Raw genomic sequence first — 21442 nt, forward strand, 5'->3', positions numbered from 1 at the left:
TTGGAGAGAAGAGGGTATTTACTCTACCTGATCCCTTTGGTTCCCTACTTAAAAAATGAAGAGCTTTGATCTGAAATTAATGAAAAAAAAGCGTAATCTGTTTTATACAGATGTACCCAAGAGACTTTTCAAATAGCACTTTTTTTTACTTGTATTTTTTTTTCATTGGAGGCAAGGAAACTTAGCAAAAAAGATATTTTTCAGGCTGATGTGCACAGCAATTTTTCCATCTAACTCTTAACAGACTACATGAGGAGATATCAGTCCCTTGGCTCCAGAGTTTACTCTTGTCCATGCAGATTTGATTCCCCATCTTACCGCTGGAAAATACATGTGTTGGAGAAAAGGACTTTTCTGATTAGCCTGGTAAGTGTTGCAGATTTTCAAAGGTCCATTTTCTGAATGCACTTCTATATGACCAGTGAGTTACAAGAGTTATGTTGAGGGGCTTTTGAAAAATCATACAAGTGATGGCTGGAGGGTGCCTCTGGAAATCTTTAGTCCGTCCTCCTGCAAGGGCAAACTGCCAGCCAACACCAGGTCACATCAGTCATGCCTTTGCCTGTCTGAATCTTGAAGACCCCCGAAGATGGAATTTCAGTGACACAGGAGCCCTTGAAAATGATACCCCGTTATCTGTGTTAACTCACTATCCCACAAGAGGTACCATGAAGCAGCTTTGCAGGAATCCATGACTAAAGAAGAGAATGTGCCCATAGCTGCAGAAATAAAGATTAAGTGGTTTGTTGATTTTAAAATGAATTAGCATTATTATACTTTAATGGTTTAAGCCAGATCTATATTTGGCACCTATACTTCTAGAAAAAATTAAAAGGCTTTTGTTCCGCTGATCCTTAGGATAATCAGACCTCAAATTTGAGATCAGGATATACAGAATGGGTTAGGGGAGTTAATTGTTGTTTAGAAACTGAGTGGCTCAGATTTTTTTCTGTCTTTTCAAAGCCTTAAAACCTAACTGTTTTGCCTGAAAGTATGAATATTCCACTACAGATGCATTGTTTCAAGAAAAAGCCTCATGGCCTTGGTCTCCTGTTGTGTCTTCTGTGTTTCCAGGTGATGGTTTGGGGAAGCCTCGGAAGCCGGGGAGCCATATACTGTTCTTTATTAGTTTCCGTATGTTTGCACAAAACACAAAACAATTCAGTGCTGCACAGGCCTCTAAGCAGCTACCACTTTATGGCATGATTCAGGGCCATAGCTTCGAATCACAGAATCATTTGGGTTGGGAGGGATTTCTGCATGTCAGAAGTCCAACCTGCTGCTCAAAGCAGGAGCGACTCTGAAGGCAGACCAGGTTGCGCAGAACTCCTGTCAAGTTGGGTCTTGAAAACCTTTAAGGACATAGACTGAACAACATCTCTGGGCAACCTGTTCCTGTGCTTTGTTATATTGCTGTGCATTTTTTCCCACCCTTACATCTAGTAAGAACTTCTTTTGCTTTAATTTATGACATTATCTATTGTTCTGTAGCTGGGCACCTAAGACCCTGGCTCCTTATTCTCAGTAACAGCCTGTCAGGAATTGGAAGGTGGCTTTAAGGTATCTCCAAAGCTTTATCTTCTTCAGTATAATCAAGCTCCATTCCCTCAGCCTCTCCTCACAGGACAAATTCTCTGTCCCCTGGAAAATCTCGGTGTCCCACCACTGACCTCATTCCAGTTTGTCAGTATCTTTCTTGCACTGAAGGATCCAAACCTAGAAACAGTATTCCAGATGAGGTCTCATGAGCACTTAGTAAATGAGATAATGATTTTCTACTATCTACTGGCTATGCTCCTGTTAATAGAGTGTAGCATGCTGTTAGCCTTCGCCATGGTCATGATGCACTGCTGATTCCTGCTTAGTCCATTGCTCACTAGGACCTCCAGTTCATTTTCAAAGCCAGTCAAACCTTAGCAAGTAGTTAGTTCAGCTCAGGTGCAAGACTTTTTTCATTTGTTTGCTTTCTTGAGATTCCTGTAGGCCCTTCCTCCAGCCTGCCTATGTCTCTTTGAATAGCGGCTGTGCCCTTGAGTATAACAAGTGTATCCCTGGTTTGGTATAATTTGCAAACTATATGAGGGGGCACTCTATCTCCTCTTGTGCATATTTGATGAAGATGACATTGAACATGACAGGACAGGGATATTGACTAGAATAGGTTCCTGCAACACTCCACTTGTAACCAGCCTCCAGGTAGAGCCCTTTTGATCCCAACAATACGGCCAGTTTTTCAGCTAGCTAATGGTCCACCCATGTAGACTGTAACTTCCCAACTTGGATACAAGGATGTTGTGGAAGAACACATTGAAAGCTTTGCTAAAGTCAAGATAATCAACATCCATGGCCTTCCCCTCACTGTGTATATAGTCTTTTCATAATAGAACATAATCAGATTGTTCAGGTTTGATTTATCCTTGGTAAATCCATGCTGACTGTTCCCAGTCACCACCTTCTCCTTCAAAAGCCCAGAAATGGATTCCTGCTCCTTGATTTTCCCAGGGACTGGAATGAGACTGACTGACCTGTAGTGCACTCTATAGTCCTTCTCATCCTTTTTGAAGGTAAGTAAGTGCAATATTTGCCTTTCTCCAGTCACCACAAAACCTCCCAAACTGCCTTTCAGACATGATGAGACTGGCCCCACTATGACATCATCCAGCTTTCTCAGCACCTTCAGATCCACCCAGTCTGGTCCCATGGACTTGCATAGGTCAAGATTTCTCGAGAGATCCATAACTTGTGTCTCCCTGACCAGTCTCTCCAGGCACAGAGGCCTGGAAGACCTTGTTGGTGAAGACCAAGACAAAAAAAGCATACTGTATCTCAGCAGCTGTGAAGCTTGGCATGGAGGGACCAGGCATTGTAAAGATGATAGGCAGAGCAAAGAAGAGCAATTTTCTGGACAGGGACTTAATTTCATTCCTTGTAGCTGGACTGAAGCTAATCACGTTCCAGCTCCGGACATAGGCAGCGATACTTACTTACCAAAAAAAAGCCAAAGAGTAACATCCTTACATGAACAGCAGCTCCATAACCTCAGGTCCAGGCAGTAGGAAGGCTGAGTGTGTGAGGCACACAAGCACATTTGCATGCACATACACACAATAGATATATACATATACACGTCTGGCCACACAGATCAACACATGTGGAAAACACAGCATTCATGCACCCACAGCATTCACAGCACCCACAGCTTCATCCTGCTCTCCCCATTCCCTGTTCATGATGAAAGACCATTAATGGATAATATCTGTGCATGTAAATATGTATATGTATATATATATATATATACACAATATAGATCACTCCAGTAGCAGGTCTTAGACACCCAGTCTATCCAGGAGCTGGATCCTGCACCACCAAGTCTTCCCAGTTGCTGGCACCTGGGAATACGAACCCCTGAGGCTTGCAGCCCCACTCCAGTCCTGTACAATCCCAAAATACTCTTCACAGCATCCCATAAAAAGTCCCATACTCCCCAGAGCCAGTAACTTCCCTCCATCCATAAGATGACCTAGAGATTGTCTTCAGTTGACTCATGTGGTGGGTTTCACCTCCCAAAATATGGGGCTGGTCGCTCCCCAGTGGCAGCCCTGGAGGGAGCTGGGTCAGGGTGCTCCAGTGGTTGTGCTCAGGTTACTGGGTTTTCCCCACCTGTTGTTGTTCCTCTGTGCTCTTTTGTGTTTGTGGAGATTATCCTTTAATCACATAACCTAAGAAAAAGTTAATATGGTGTTATAGTATAGACAAACAGCAGAAACAGATCCACTGTGTGGTTTGGTTTGGTTTGTTTTTTTCAAAACGGAGTAAACTTGACCATTCATTCATATATAACATTTCTGCCAAGGAGCCCGCAGATCTGTGTGGATTAAGTTTCCTTCCGCACCTTGCCCATCACCTCTGTGTGAGTCTTTGAGATATCATTTGCACTGGATGTGGTCAGAAGGTGCAGCTAGGTAAAATCAAACCATCGGGACAACATCCAGTATAGCGGAGGTCTCAGGAGGCTCCTGTTAGGACATAAGTGAAGAGTTGTGAAGCTTCTGGTGAGAAGCAGATATGGAAAGCAATGAAAGAAAGTGCTCCATGCACTGTGCATTTTGGTGCGTTCCCCATGAGCAAAGTCAGTCTCATAAGAATTGACCATGTGCAACATCACTCTATGCTGATACAGGTAAGTGCACTCACCTGTGCAAGCCTGTAAGGTGACACACTACACATGAAGACCACTTATGTGGAAGACTTGGGCATGGCATTGAATTAAGGAGTATCTCCAAATACTCAAAAGCTCTTTGTGGGTCTAGTCAGGGAATTTCAGAGAGGGTAGCTCCTCACAGAGATGTCAGACCTGTCCCATTTCCAGTTCTGAAGAGCAGCCCCACCTGGGGAGTTTCAGATTCATTACACAAGAGAAATACATGTTGCGGACTTCAATCTCTTGCTTCTGTGAGTCTGGCATAATACCTGTTACCAAAAATACAGTCTGTGTAGTAGGATGACTTTGTCAACAGTGCAGTAAAGCAATGCACTTTCTGGCCAATTGATTAAAAAAAAAATATTTGCAGGTATTGCTGCGTGATGAACATTAATCTATTTTTAAAAGATTCCCTGAAATAGCTGTTTATGCTTTAGGTGTTTTTTATGATTCATCTAAAAGGATGGATAATCACAGCTAAACCATTTTGACTGGATTTCCTGTAGGCCTATGTTCAAATATATGAGCACAGAATCTGATTCATATTTCTGTGACATCCTGTCTGGGTCATCTTTTCATTTTTGTGTCTTCCACATGACACCCAGGAGTCCTGTTCTGTTTCCATGGAGAAAACACAGAAGTTTTGCTTTGAACTTCAGTGAAGCCAAAAAATTGGGTTCCTTACGTTTTTGTCCTACTCCTACTGCTTGTTTTGTTAGTTAGGCAAAACAGCAAGGAACTGCTGCTTAGAAATCTACAGCTGTGTTTTGTCAGGTAGAAAAAAAATCTGGATATTGCTGGGTATGTCTTATCATCATGGTAAGTGTTAAACAGTGCAAGTAATTTACATTAATAATGGAATTGAATGAGCTTTCCTGTCAATTCAGCTGAGAACATTATGTGTAAAGCCCAGATTTCCCCCCACCACCACTACAAAAGAACGTTCCTTCCCTTCTCAGACTTGGTCAAGACAATTACTTTAGGAATAGAGATGAATTATATAAGGCTGTACCCTGGCCATCTGACAATCTTATATCTTCCCAGTAGACACAGTACTAACTTTATCCCAGCACAGCGCTAGGGCTAATATGAGTCATCTGATAACCTCCTCATTGTGCATTGACCTCAACCTTGGACCAAAATAAACATAAATTAAATTACAAACCTATACTTGGTACTCTCACACTCTCTTTTGTGTCTCTGAAGCTCTGAGAAGTGTGCCAGACTTGGAGGCTTTGCTTTCTTTCCATCCGGCTGTTGTGAAATGGGAGCTGAGTCTCAGAATATATTGTTGCCTTTGTCCTTTAAAAAGCCTGAGGGCCTGATCCTGTTTTCAGTGGGTTCAGCACTTATGCTGCTCTGTTCCTTTCAGGTGAATTACTTCTGAGTGATGCTGGTGTAAGTGTGAGCCGGTGTCCTCTGTCATATGGGAAAACCATTGCACCTTTCTCTGGAGGCAAGTCCTTGCTTCTAATATCTAGTTTCTTGACTTTCCATCTGATTGCATTAATGGATGGGAAAGATATCTGTAGTTTTACAGTATTTTACTGTTCTCCCTGCCTGAAAGATACGTGCAAGTTGGGGATCTCCATGAGGAGAATAGGGCATCTGGGGAGGGGGACCAGGATTGGGGATAGGCTATTGGGGATAAGGTCTTCTCTGAAACAAATCCACTTTGAAGACAAAAATTTCTATCTGCCTCCACACCTCTAGCTAGAGGTCCCTTAGCTGAATGCTGCATCCAAGAATGGCCAGCTGAGATGTGCTCTATGTGACAAGAGAGTGATGGTACATTGCCACACATGGATATGGGTTTATTAGAGCATTGCACTGAGACAAAGATAACCTCAGCTCTGGGGCTCACTCTGCCACTGATGTGCCTTGTGTCTTTGGGCCCTCAGCTTGCTGGGTCTTTTCCCCATCTAAAAAAAGGGCTCATCACTAAAGCTGGCCTGTTCCAAAGCCGTATGCTTTTTAGGGAAACATCTGGGGTTTGGTAGTTTGTCTGGAGAAGATTCCAATGGGGCTAACTTACAGAGAGTGCTGAGTATCCCTGCATGAAAAATATGACTGCTCATCTTCTAAAGCCTTGAATTAAAGCTCACTGGTCTGTTTTCTGTGAGTAAATTATAGAACAAATCTACCTCAGACTCTGGAGCCATCCAGTCCTGACTTCTCTTGAAATAAATGTTTGAAACTTCACAGTTAAAGGCAGATGTGAAGTCATGTTATTCTACAGACTGTCTCTGAACTGCTTGCTTTAAGATAAGCCTTGCACCCTTCACTGTTCTTGCTATGTGTTGGTCATGTTCTCTCCAATGTCTGAAACCACTAAAGCAGGAAAGTAATCAACGAAGAGAGAATAGTGAATGCAACACTTTTTAATGTGCATTTTCAGATACATTGTGCAAAAACTCTCTAAATGATTCAAAAACATTTTCATGCATAAATTTACAAAGATACATATTTCTACAACCAGTGAATAATTCTGTAAATAAGCACAGCCCTGCCACCAGACGTGTGCATGTAAAGATGCACACATACACATAAAGATTTGTACAAATCCTACAGTTATTTGGCTATAGTAACTACCCACGTATCTGGACAGAATAAAGGTGAATCTGACAGCAATTCCAAAGGAGAGTCAAGAAGTTTGGGTGGAAGACGTTACTGAAACATGGAATAACTATTTCTAAAAAGACCCCTAAAAATAGGGACTTGCAGACAGTTCCAGCAAACTTTCAATACTGAATCTGACTTGACTGAATATACAGAGAGAGAAAAGATGGTTATGTTCTGAGAAAGAGCCTACTGACTTAATTTGTACCCGAACTACCCCGGAATGAAAGGATTCTTTCATCTGAAGCATTCAGGCTCAATACACCTTTTGTTTTACATAAAGCCTGAGGTATTCACCTCCTTTATAACTTGATCAGAAGATCTTTGTACTTGGCAGAATGTTCCCTTTAATGACAGTCAGGTTGGGATGATTTGTGCATCTCATTTTTTTAAAAAAGGACTAATGATTCAGAAGTGCATTCATTTTGAATTTCTAAAGTCAGGCACCTTGAAGAGTGTGATCCTGACAAGTGGTAAGAACCTGTTTTGAAAATCAGACTTCCTTTTTTCAACATGTACCAAGAATACACAAATGCAGAAGTTCCTTGTGGAGTGTTCAGTCTTCTCTGGAAGCAACATTCTTTGTGTCTGTGGGGTAAGAATTTGAACTTGAGACCACGTGTAGTGCCTCTGTAATAAGCACAGAAGAAAAAAAGTAAATCTCTGCTTTTTTTTTTCCTTCCTCTCCCCCCTCCCCCCCCCCCCCCTCGCCCCGTGGAGACACTGGTGTGCTTCCGAAGAAATCAATGAGGTGCTCTGGCAATGTGTAGTGCTTGGAAGTCCTTATGGAATTCCGTAGTGTGGTTCTGCTTTTGCAGTTAATGGCCATCACTTGGGAACAGCAGAGAAAGAAATGCATTTCATGACAATCCCTACTTTTTGTTCCTCACCCATTTATCTGATATTGGTCTGTGCCACTGATTTTAAGTGCAGTACACCCACAGCTATGATTTTGGAGCACACAAATGCTGACCCTCAGAAGTGTTTACGTTTTCAGTAACCTTACCATGAATTCTACCTGTTATAACACCTTTGAAAAGAACAGCTGCTGTAGCTGGGCTCTGGAGAAAGCACCCTGCCAGGCTTTAAATAACTGTCTAGTTTATATTTTTAATTTAAATCTGTGTCTGCTAGAAGTTCCTAGTCCATTCATTCTCACTTCTGATCTAGGATCAAATTCTGCACACAGGTATCATCTGGGGACTGAGCAGTCTTCCCCAGTGCTCTGTGGGTCTCTTGGACCTCAGTTACACTAATGTTGACTTGCAGTAATCCTGATGGCTGCAGTCAAATTTCTGCATGTTTACCCAGGGATAATCAATAACACTTTGGGTTCAGAAACTGAGTAATTCTTTACTGGAGCCTCCTTCACTTGTCTTTCTGTGAATTAAAAAATGGGGATCAGACATCCCTTCTTTCAAACAATGAAGATGGTAATCCTTCTTTATTTAGGAGGATTTGGGAATTACATTTTAACCAGGGCTGACTGGGAATCTTCTGTGAGAACAATTTTCTGATAGAAAATGTGTGTTGTCAGACACTGAGATTTTATGGGGAGAAAGCCTTTTATTTTCCCTTCTCTCCCCTGGGATGACTGGAGGGAGGGATCCTTGGTTGTCTGTTCACAAAGTTCCAGCTTCAGAGGAACCCTGAAACTTGGGAGTAATTCTCAAGTGGGGATGTACAGCAACCACCTCCTTGCCTGCCCCACTCAGCAGCATCTCTGGCAGCCAGGCACTGGAAAAGGAGAGAAACAGAAAGACACAGGACTTTGTTGCTCAGCCTTATAATTCCTATAAAGAACTACTGTCAAATCCTTTTTCTCCTTAGAAGCAGACAGGGAAAATGAAGGAAGAAATAAATGCATAGATAAAGCACTGAACCCCTTAATGGCATGCATCTCATAAGTCAGAATTTCCACTAGTGTATTTCTGATGCAGAGAACTAAGAAGGAGTGGAAGACAGGCACATGGTGTTCCTTCAGGTTATTGTTTGTTTGGGTGTAAGAGGTCAAGTGAATTTATCTGACACGAGGCAGGAGTAGTCTGTACAGCTTGCTATTGCTTTGTTGCTACAGTCTTCTGCCTCAGCTAGATCCATCTGCAATTTTCCACATAACTCAGAAATAAACAGCAGATGAGACATCTCCTCACAGCATTATATAGCATGGTCATGGATATCCCTGAATCTATTGGTGTAAGCTTGATAGGCTTACACGTAATTGAAGGAACACTGGAAGCAAATCCATTTAATGGGTTTTCAGTAGCACTGATGTCCTAACAATACAGGCAGAGGAATGAATCTCAGGTCAGTGTTGCCCATAGAAGATGTCAAGGAGACTGAAGGAGGAGCAGTCCTGTTTCAGAACATGTACTTGCATTACCTTGCAGAAACAACTGCCAAGGAGGCCCACTGGAGTGGAAAGCAGTCTGATTCTTACAGTGTTCACGTGGGATATGGGTACGCCTGCTTAGTAGAGAGCACTGGTTGGCTGCAGAAAAACAAATCTGTGCAAAAGCCCTCCTCAGAAGGTTTAGGAAATATTTTTCTTGTTTAACCTTCCTTGTACATTGTTTGGGGAGAATACACTGAGCATTTTACTGGGCTACAATGGTCCCTACAGCCTGGGCATCAGGTGTTGCAAATACCTCAGCATTTGCAGAATTACCTCAGTGATTACAGAATTATTGGTCCATTTGGGCTCACAAAAATAGATTGGATCCTTAAGGCTCTGCTCCAATAGCTGGCTCTGATGACAGCTCAAAATGCCTTACAAAATGAAATACAGTTAATGCTATTTCTGTCCTGAGCTAATCTATGAAGGTTTTTTTTTTTTATTATTCTTAAATATTAATAGCAATGTCTCTACAAAAGATCTAAAGTCCAGAATTCCACATTTACCAATCATTTAGTCAAACCATTCCTCACATTAGGTGCTATTTATGCTAAAAAGGCTAAAGGAGCACTTCTCAACTGGGTAAAAAACTGCAGGAATAGAATCACTATCGTTATATGAAACAGTTCCCTTGGGAAAAATCCTAGAGAATCTGCTCCTGAGAACCTACTGGAAATGAGAGGGGTTTTGTTTGTTTTTAAAAGCCTGGAATACTTCATTTATTTTTAGATGTCTGGCAATTAATCTGGCTGCTTTAGAGATGCTTAAGCTCTTCATATAATCAAGTGAGGTTGCTTATTTTTCATCCAACGTCAAGATGTCAACAATAGTTTTGATTACATAGACCTGTCAGTTTGGTTATGTTTGCTTAATTGACAGTGTTAGTCTAATGAAGTCTTGTTTGCAAATACTTAGTTCTTAGGATTTTGCTGGCCTATTGCACAGACAGGATATAACAGAAAAGGGTTAGGAATATATTTTTGTAAAGAAAGCCTCCTTCCTAAAAATGAGGGGCTACTCAATCCACAGTTCTAGAAAGGGTCAGTATATGATGATGCGTACAACCAGAAACTGAAATTTCTGTTTTTTCAGGGCTGTGAAACTGAAACATGAGAGTAGCTTAATCATGAAGGTTCAAAACCACTTTCCATGACAAATTTAAGGTTCCTCTTAATTTTTTAACAAATAATTTACAGATTTTCCCACAGGGACTAATTGACTCCAGTGAGAGCAAAATCAGAAAGAAATTCCATTCTGAACTGCAGCAACTAGAGTTTGAAACCTTGCTGAAAATCTATGGGAGAGGTATTATGCATTTTTCATAGAAAGCAATAAAATATTAATTCCTTTTAGTGACTTAGATGAGCATTATAAAAAAAGTATCAGAACTGGGGCAAAAGAACTGCATTATTTAACCACAGCCTCTTCATTACATGTTATTAAAAAGATGTTCGATATTTTGAGAGGAAAAAGACTTTTATAGTTCTGGTTATTAGAGTAAAAAATTAAAATCTAGTCAGTCTTGGGAGATAGAACAGAGGCTGTAAGAAGATGTTACCCTTCCTTTCTTTCCCCTGTCTTCTAAAGAAGCAAGCATCAACATTATAATTAAGGAATTTTGTTTGACACCTTTATGGGCACATCCCCTGTGCTGGAACAGCATTTTACAAGGCTGTTTATGAGAAAAACCCTTGGCAAAGTTAGATCCTAGCTCCATGAACACTGACATGCTGGGCTCCCTCTGAGTGATCCCAAAGAGGTTAGCAGGATTCCACCAGCTGAGGAAAGTTGCTCCCGTGCCTGTCCTTACAACAGTACCTAAGTTACTATATAAGGCTTCTCATGAGTACAAGATGGTGTAATATTTGTTCGTTACAATCATAATCCATTGGGTGTTGACATCTTCACAGCAAGCCTTGACCCAGCAAGGATATACAAGGTTAACTGTATGTATATCTCATTAAACTCAGAAGGGTGACTCAGGAAGGTCCCTGTTTTATTTTGCAGGCGGCTTTTGCCTGTTCAAGGGTTTTTAAAAAAGGAGTGGTGCTGCTGTTATTCTTCCTCACAAGAGCTGAGGCTTGGTTTGGCAGCCATTAGGAAACTTGGATATAAGTGGATAAGACAGCTCTAATAGGAGAGATGTCATGGAAAGAGTGTGATTCATTGCTTTGAGCTGTGCACAGAGCTCAAATTCTTGGTTTAATTTGGTGTTAGGTGCCAAACTACATATCTATAGTTTGACACCAGGACTAGGAGAGATTGCTTTTTTCCTTTGCTCTTGCTGATCCTGAAACTCTTCCTCCTCTTTTGAAGAGCCTTTCCTGAATGTCTCAGGTTGATCACATTCCAGTTAGATATCAGTGCTGTAGACATGATTTTCAAGGAGCAGCTGGAGCTTGGAGAATATACCCTTTCCTTGGAACTCCTTACTGTCTAGGAAGATTTATAACAAAGTTATCCCAGATCTGCTTCCCAGATTAACACACAAGGCTTTAAACCGCATCTAATGCTTAAAGTTGTGACTCTGTGAAGCTCCAAATCTTGAAAAATCCTAAAATTGGATGATTCGTATCAGACAGATCTGCAGTATAGCTCTCTATTTCCATTGCTATTTAACACATTTTTCAGGATTCATGAAGTTGTAACACAGTGGTGGTATATACAATGAGGAAAGGGTAATGGCTGTTGTTTCTTACGTAATGTACATTTAAGCATGAGGGAACACTGTATTGCTGACAAAACAAGGTAAGCAACATCCACTGCTTTCTCTTCCTCCAGTGAAATAGTCTTTTCATCATAAAAGGGAATAAAGTTGGTCAGACATGATTTGCCATTGATAAATTCATGCTGGCTTCTCCCAGTCACCTTCTCATCCTTCATGTGGCTGGAAATGGCTTCAAGCAGGATTTGCTCTGTAACCTTTACAGGCATGGCAGTGAGGCTGACTGGCCTGCAGCTACCTGAATCCCCCTTCTTGAAAATGAGGTTTTTATTTGCCTTTCAGACAACAGGAACCTCTCCCTGGTCACCATGAACTTTGAAGATGATAGAAGCTGTCCTTTGAATGACATTGGCAGGCTCCATCAGCACCACAAAAAGCTTCCTGACTGATCCCATACAGTTGTGTATGTCCAGTTGGTTTAAGTGTTACCTAACTCCATCTTCCTCTGTTGTGGATAATGCTTCACTCTCACAGACTCTGCTATTAGGTTCAGGGTCCTCAGAGGCCTGAGGTCCAACTTTGCTGGTTACAACTAATAAAAAAAACAAAAAAAAAACAATGAATACCTCAGTCTTTTTCTTGTCCTTTGTCTCTACCTTCCCTGCCTCACTGAGCAATGGGATCATTTATCTATTAGCCTTCGTTTTTCTGCCTATTTTCTTACGGACCCCATTCCCATTGGCCTGAAATCTGGTTCAGACTGAAAGCTTGTGGTTCTCCAGTGCTTTCCAGAAAGCCCAGGAGTGAAGGGGGATGTTTTTGCATGGGTAATTCCTACCAGGCATTTCACCCTCACCTTATCAGTGGTCCTTATGGTTTTTATTCAGCTTCTCTGCAATGCCCCACTGATTTTCAGCAGTTTTCTTCCAGGGGAAGAGATGAATAATGTTACAAGGCTGATGCTTACATCTGTTTCTTATTGCTTCATATTTGAAGATCACCTTATTGTTCCAGTGATCAAGAAGAGGGGAAGTTATTTCTGTTCTTTATAGCAATTAAGATGGGAGGACTGCGTGAATGGATTTAGCCTGTGTACTGTTTTTTGTACATCAGGTTCCTCTGTTGGGTTTTAATTGAGTTTAGTGTCTGTTTGGTCTATATTCAGTGAAAACAGTCCCAAAATACTGTCACTAAGCACAATGATCATACTACTGTTATCTTAAAAGAGTCTAGTAAAGCCCTCTCCACTCCAGCTAGAGGGTTTCTTGTTGATCTTAAGACTGTTCAAATAACTTTTTTTTTTCATGTTGATTGTCTACCTTGGGGCTAATTTGCTTGTTTGTTTTTATTTGGAAAGCTTCTGCTAAAACAAAGAAAGGGGAAAAAAATATTTGGCTGCCTCTGAAACAAAGTTGGTGGAAAATGTTTTGCTTTGCCTGTCAAAAATTATTACACTCATTTTGCTGCAAAGCTCTACTACATTTTGAGCAGAGATGGAAAATTTGGCAGGGAAGCTGTTCTGATGTCATGATGTGCCTTTTGCCATCCTTGAAAAAATTTGCTCAATACATTCGTTTAACATGTATTTCCTTAGAGACTTGTCAGAGCTTTACTACCAAAATCCCTGAGGATTTCTTTGCACCAAGAAGACCAGGTGTTTCCATGTCAGTGGGAGGGGCTGTACTGGCTAACCAAGACCTTGCTGCTCCTGTCCATGCAGGATGGATAGGATAACAGGTGGCAGACCTGAGAGCTGTTCCTCCAGTGCTCTCTGTGCCCACAGGCAGGACACTGGGGAAGTGGGAAGGCGCATGTGTCAGGTGTAGAAGTATACAGAGTGGGATGATGGGAGACGCAGCCTGAGATGAAAGAAGGAACACAGTGCTGCCAGCTTTGGCTTCATGGGTAGCAACATGACCCTTTTTTTGCCAGATGAGCACTAGAAGCGTTTCTGTTCCAGGGGTGAACAGAAATCCCTGTGAAGGGCAGTTAGAAGTTACAGAAAGGCCAATTTCTTTCCCTCCTCTTCACAGGTGGGATTGGGATGGACAGGGAGAGCAAGCAGAAAGACCTGTGTGGCTCCAGGGAGCAGTATTGCCTTCTGCTTTCCCTCTTGTGTGCAACTGGTCAGTCTACTGCCTACACTCACCCTAACAATGCCCAGTGAGAAAAATGGACAGACGACCTTTATAGAGACCCTCCACTCAAAGGGGGTACAGTGAAGATGCCTTACAGGTCAGGGCAAATGTGGGGCTGAGGGACACAGTATTTACATGCACAGAGATTATTGGTCAACAGGATGAGGACAGACAGATGTGCTATTTGAGGGACAAATGAGTTATATGGAACCATGGTGGGGGGGAAGATCTTTGTGCAGATAAGATATTCTTCACAGCACTATGTATATGTATATGTATATGTATATGTATATGTATATGTATATGTATATGTATATGTATATGTATATGTATATGTATATGTATATGTATATGTATATGTATATGTATATGTATATGTATGGGGGGGGAACACAGGATGGGGACTTACCTTCGTGACAGTGAGTTCCCTTCACATTAGAACTACACAAATCTCACTAAAATTTTTCCTTATCATACTCTCTCAGTTGTGACATGCAGTGGTGGCATAAAATAAAGGAGGTGACATGTTACAATACAGGCAACATCTAACAACCTGTTATAACTTGTAACAAGTAACACATTTAAATGTAACAAGTTTTCACAGGTCTTTGTGTGGGATTGTTTCTGGATTTAGGTTTTTTTTTTAATAATGTTTAAACAGGCTGCATGTGCATGTGTCTGTAGAGATGACCTCAGTGGAAGTTTCACTGGCTGACCCCAAACTCTCAGGGATGGGTGTTAAGGGATGCTATAAGTGCCTGCCACCTCCAGCAGCTCCAGGACTCAGTGATTTCTCCTGCACAGATGCTGGAGCCCAGCCCCATGAGCCCAGAGACCCAGGGATCTCCGTCCCGGGCCAGTGGACGTGGCTGCTGCTTTTTCATTTGCAGGCTGAAGCAGTAGCGAGGCTGAGTGTGTATCCCAGAGACATGCACACTGACATGGTTGGCTATGCAGACTGCCACAGGCAAGGTGCTGCCTTCAGCAACACCCACTATAACTCTATCAGGACTCACAGAAAACAACTATCGGCAAGTAAGTCCCCTTCCTCCTCTTCTCTGGCTGCTCAGGATTGAAGTTCACTAGTGAAGGCACATATGGCGGTCTCTAGGTTCACAAGCACACGCAATTCACACTCACGGATCCCTGGAGTACCAGACCCATGGGTCCCCTACTCACCAGCTAGGCACGCAGCCTGTGACCCGCGGTCCCGCTCCAGCTGCCAGCGCTGAGCCCCTCACTCGCCCCAGTCCCCCCAGCAGCTACGCCCGGGACACACACACTGGTCCCAACCCAGGGGTTGGGCCAAGCCCCTTGCCTGCCCCAGAGCCTGGCGCCACTGCCCGGGGTCCTGCACCCCCTCTGACTCCGGGGCCACCACCACATCCACTCTCAGGGTGCCCTCGGTTGCTGGCACCTCGTCCTTACAGCACTGACACACACGAGGCAGGGAGTGAGATTGCAGGGAGAGACAGTGAAGGAAGGGTTTAATGAGAAGCCAGGACAGACTGCAGTAATCAGACGCTGGGCTGGGTCAGACAAGTGCTTACATGCCATCAGCAACTGCTCACACATGACCCACACATTTTTATACCCTCTCCTCTCTGTTCACTCCCCTTCCCCTAAACTTTCCTCAACAAGTTTTGCACAGTCCCACAGGGCCCCCTCAAATCCCAAATCTTCCTGTTCCTCTTGTTTCCCCCTTCTTATCAGTTACAAAGCCCAGGCTGGCCTTCTCCAAAGCTGTGCCTGGAGTTTCTTAATGGCCCATCAATTAGTGGCTGAAGACTTTTGGTCTTAGTCATTGCCTCCATTATCCCTTATCTATCAGATTTGTGTCTCTGTGTGTCTTTCTCTCTTCCCCTTTACCATCTTTGCATTGAAAGGGGCCTTGATTGATTACCTTAATGAAGCAGATGCTTCTTCCACATACCCTTACACTGGGTACATGGCACTGAGGTGGATCATTAACAGGACGACTTAGGAGAAAGTTACAGGATCCCTTACAAGGTAATATGTCACTTATTTCTTTTCCAACATACAGCTACATAGTCTCACTTTGTTAATATTAGTTTGATAATGAATAACTGATAGCGTTGTTGTTTTGTATGATACTGCTCTCTCAAACCTCCATTGCATTATATGCATGCACACACTAGTCTACCATAAAATTTTCTGTTGCAACCACCACCATCTAAAGAGCATTAGAGGTGCCACTGGCAGCATGTGCAATCTGATTTTAGCCAGGACTCCTAGCAAGGGCTTCTCTACCTAGGCTAAAATCACTTTCCTCATTATGCATTTGGAAGAACTGGGAGAGCCATAAATATCCCTTGAACACCAATGCAGGAGATGTGCAAGAAATCAGGCAAGGAAGGGAAGAGGCCGGCACAGCTGAGTCATGACCTGTTGGTCAAACTAAAGGGCAAGAAGAGAATGCACAGGCAGTGGAAGAAGGGACCGGTATCTTGGGAAGAGTACAGGGACACTGCCTGGTTGTGTAAGGATGGGATCAGGAAGGCCAAGGCTCGGCTGGAGCTGAACCTGGCGAGGGATGCGAAGAATGATAAGAAGGGCTTCTAGCAGCACGTCAACCAGAAGAGGAAGGTTAAAGAAAGTGTACCCCCTCTGATAAGCAGTAGTGGCGGGCTGATAACAACAGACGAGGAGAAGGCTGAGGTACTCAACAACTTTTTTGCCTCAGTCTTCACTGGCAATCCCTCTCCTCACACCTCCCGAGTCAATGGGCCATTTGATGGGGATCAGGGGGCAAAGGTCCTCCCACTGTAAGTGAAGATTAGGTTCGTGACCACCTGAGGAACCTGAACATATATAAGTCTATGGGTCCTGATGAGATGCATCCCAGAGTCCTGAGGGAATTGGTTGATGTAGTTGCCAAGCCACTCTCCATGATATTTGAAAAGTCATGGCAGTCAGGTGAAGTCCCTGGGGACTGGAAAAAGGGAAATATTGCACCCATTTTTAAAAAGGGTAAAAAGGAGGACCCTGGGAACTAGCGACCTGTCAGCCTCACCTCTGTGCCTGGAAAGATCATGGAACAGATCCTCCTAGAAGCTATGCTAAGGCACATGGAGGACAGGGAGGTGATTCGGGACAGCCAGCACAGCTTCACCAAGGGCAAGTCCTGCCTAGTGGCCTTCTATGATGGAGTAACTACATCAGTGGACAAGGGAAGAGCTACGGATGTCATCTATCTGGACTTCTGTAAGGCCTTTGACACAGTCCCCCACAACATCCTTCTCTCTAAATTGGAAGGATATGGATTTGATGGGCAGACTGTTCAGTGGATAAGGAATTGGCTGGCTGGTTGCATCCAGAGGGATGCGGGTCAATGGCTCAATGTCCAGATGGAGATCAGTGACGAGTGGTGTCCCTCAGGGGTCCGTACTGGGGCCAGTGCTGTTCAATAGCTTCATCAATGACATAGCGGGATCGAGTGCACCATCAGCAAGTTTGCAGATGACACCAAGCTGAGTGGTGCAGTCGACACGCCTGAGGGATGGGATGCCATCCAGAGGGACCTGGACAGGCTGGAGAGTTGGGCCTGTGTGAACGTCATGAGGTTCAACAAGGACAAGTGCAGGGTCCCACACCAGGGTTGGGGCAATCCCTGGTATCAGTACAGGCTGGGGGATGAAGGGATTGAGAGCAGCCCTGAGGAATGGACTTGGAGGGTACTGATATATGAAAAGCTGGACATGAGCCAGCAATGTGCATACTATTGTTATCTGCTGTCCCACTCATTCATTTGCTCACACAGCATAGGGTTGTGTTGTGAGCCTAAAAATTGTGACCATCTGGCAGGCCAGCATGTTTTTAATCCTGTGATAAATAGAGCCCTGGAGTCCCTGGAATACTTCTAGGGGGTCTCTCTCTCTGGAAGGCACCTGAGAAAAAACAGGTTTACATAGAAAATACTTAAGGGATTTGGAAATAGAGGTTTAAAAGATGTTTAAAAGTTACTCATCTGTAGGATAAAAGTTGGGGGATTTTATTTTCAATTTTAGTTTTTTGAAAGCCCAAGACAAACACAGTATTAAAGGCACTTCAGGTTTACAGAGGTAAGCACTTGAAAGCTACGAAATGCTTGCATGAAAATTTCTGGTAGAACCTGATTTCTCTTCCCCTTCTCCCTTTATTCCGGTATTGTGACACCATTTTTAGTTACACAGTGGTATATTTTTTCCAGTACAAGAACCTGTCCTCATTCAATGTGCACAAAAGATAGCGCTCCAGGAATAGTCCTGGGTGATGTAGTGAATGAGACTGTCATCATCATGGAAGTGTAATTCTTCCTCCATCAGTTAACGGTAGCACAAACATCATATTCAAAGCATAGTGTAGAGAAAGCCTGTGTAGTATTTTGTAAATATGAGATCATTGGAAACTATACACTGGTTTGTTATGAAATTACAGCTGTAATATTAATGGTACAGGGAGACAGTTCATTCAAGCGTGGATGTGTGAACGCATGTTTTTGTGCACACATGTGAATGCATTGTGCTATGGCTGATGTTGTATCTCTATAATAACATCTCCACTGAGTTTGCTAGCTTTTCTTCAAATATGTAACTAATGGGGAAAGGAGGGGACTTTATATGGAAGAATGAAAGGCGATAGAAGCTCAGAGAACTGGGATGGATTCTTTCCTATCAGAGAATAGTCAGGGTTGCTTCTATCTTGGGAAAACTGAGAAGTCTTATCACTGCCCATTGTGGAAATGGTGGAAACTGCAGCACGTTGGATACACGAAGAGGGTATTGTTAGACGCCTGACCCCTACTCACCCTGCTGCCATCTGATGCTTTGAGATCTGAAGTTACACAAATTGAGAATTCCTCATATATTTTCTTCTCTTACAGTTTAATGAGAATACAAAAGTCAATGTTTCATTTCCCGTATTCAGTGAAGTCACTCATCTTTCATAGCATAAGTGCTGGAGCGTGTCCAAAGAAGGGCAACGAAGCTGGTGAAGGGTCTAGAGCACAAGTCTTATGAGGGGCAGCTGAGGGAGCTGGGGTTGGTTAGCCTGGAGAAAAGGAGGCTGAGGGGCGACCTTATCGCTCTCTACAACTACCTGAAAGGAGGTTGTAGCAAGGAGGGGGTCAGTCTCTTCTTCCAAGTGACAAGCAATAGGACAAGAGGAAACGGCCTTAAGTTGCACCAGGGGAGGTTTAGGTTGGGTATTAGGAAAAATTTCTTCACTGAAAGGGTAGTCAGGCACTGGAACAGGCTGCCCAGGGAAGTGGTTGAGTCCCCATCCCTGGAGGTATTTAAAGGACGGACAGACGTGGTGCTCGAGGACATGGTATAGTGATGGACTTGGCAGTGCTAGGTTAATGGTTGGACTCAATGATCTTAAAGGTCTTTCCCAACCTAAATGATTTGATGGTTCTGTGATTCTATGTGTGTCTAGCATTCTGCCAGATGAAGAGAGTAATGTTTCAGACCTATGCATTCACGCGGATTACGATAAAGAGGCTGAAGGCAGTAAAGAATTTGGCCATTAACATTTGATACCATATCAGTTGGCTGCTCTGATGCCTGGAAGGCTGTTAATAAACAGGTAGGTTTGTTCCTAGTTTCTGGTAAGAGAACAAAATAGGAGAACTTCTGTTTCTGAGTGGTATGGCTAACAGCTTCAGGGCATAAACTAATTCTGCTTCCCTCTCCTGTTTAGCACTTTCATTTATAGATTTATGACTCTGAGTAAGTAGGGAGGTATGAAGTTGGCTGTAATTGGTACTGTGCATAAATGTAAATGACCATTTCAAATGTGGATGCTCTGCCAGATATTACGTTTTTTTTTTTTTTAAATTTCCATAGCTATTGTTCTTTTTAGACCATTGGGATTTGTTTTACTTGTGGAATATTTTGGCTCCTGGGAGATGAATTCTACCTCAGGGTCTCAAGGCTGTGGGAGGTTATGTTGTACCTCCTAGGCTGCATGTTAAGGTGTTGATACACGATTTCAGAGGTCCATAGTTCACTAAACTTACTGCAGGTATGAAGGATTGTTTGTTTTTCTTCTGGTCTCTTAATTTGATATGGGTGAGTATTACAAGAAGTCACATGAGCAAAGCATCTCTAGCTGTTCTCCTGGTTGCCCAGTGTCTCCTTCTAGTGAGTCAGGAAGTCAGCCACCATCTTCAGTGCTTACCAGGCAGGGTCCAGTCCCAATAGGATTTTTGCAAAAGGGATATAGAAAGTATACTGACTTTGATACTGGGGGCCACTGACCTGCAAGTAAGTGAAGAAACTAGTAGGGTCAGAGGGAGGAGATGCTCAATAACTGGGAAAAGTACCTGAATGTGGGAAGCAGGAGATAGGGGTAGCACAGAAGCCATGGAGGAGAGAATTGGAAAGTTCAGGAGAAGATGGAATGACCGGAAAACCCAGAAAGGCAGGAAGTGGATAAGAAGTTCTGCATGTGCTGGATGCAAATCTAGATACCCACTTGGGGTATCTCAGTTTTGGAGTGCTTACCTTGAGTTTGGCTTTCCTGAGAAAATGCTACATACACAGTGCTGAGCACATCAAATCCAGTGAAAGGGAGCTAAAGGGAATCCAAAGGATGGCAGAGTTACCCCAAATGCTGACCCACATTCAGGGGTGCATAAGACATACAAGGAACTGTTCGGTTTGTTGAAGCTGCACCGCTGTGCTGCAGATTGACAGGTGCCTGTCAGGGCCAAGCTCTGGGAGATGATGTCCCTCCAGCTTCTGGAGTAGGATGAGAGCCCAGAATCAGGTGTCCTGTTGTGCTAGAGTCAACAACAATTTTTCCCATGGATCTGTGAAAGGTTTTTTGTTCACCTTGGCATTAGTGACTGATATAGCCTGGGGGAGGATGTGGTCATCCTAAACTCTTGAACCATAGCAACATGCCATATCTGAGCTTGGAGATGTGAACACAGCCACCATCTCAAAGAGAAGCTTAGTGGCACCTTTAGGTGGCACTGGTCTTGTGGTGTTGGCTTCAGACCTAACAGCCAAATCACTCTGCAGGGAGTGTTACGGTACTGCTGTGTGACTTTCTGGGCTGCTGCTTCGGGGTTCACCTCTTGCCCCTCCCTGATGTCTCTGGATCTCCCTTGCCATTCCTCTCCAGTTTTGCAAACTGTGTACCATCGCAAGATGCTGGCCCAGCAAGATCCGCACGGAGGCTGAATGGTGGCAGCTGGCATTGCCTCTTAATATAGAAGTGAGGGGTGTGGCTGCACATGGCAGCGTGGTGCAGATCAGTTTGGGAACAGGCTGTGTGCTAAAAAGAGTTCAGTTGCACGTTGCAAAGGCTTATGGGGCTGATACTGCATCTGAGGTGCAGCGTAAGTACACAGGGGGAAATACAGTGACTTCCTAAGGGCTTTCAGGAGCAAGCACAGGAGATATATAGCAGCCTGG

The sequence above is a fragment of the Platalea leucorodia genome, assembly GCF_965183815.1.
Source record: "Platalea leucorodia genome assembly, chromosome: 4".
Lineage (NCBI taxonomy): Eukaryota > Metazoa > Chordata > Aves > Pelecaniformes > Threskiornithidae > Platalea > Platalea leucorodia.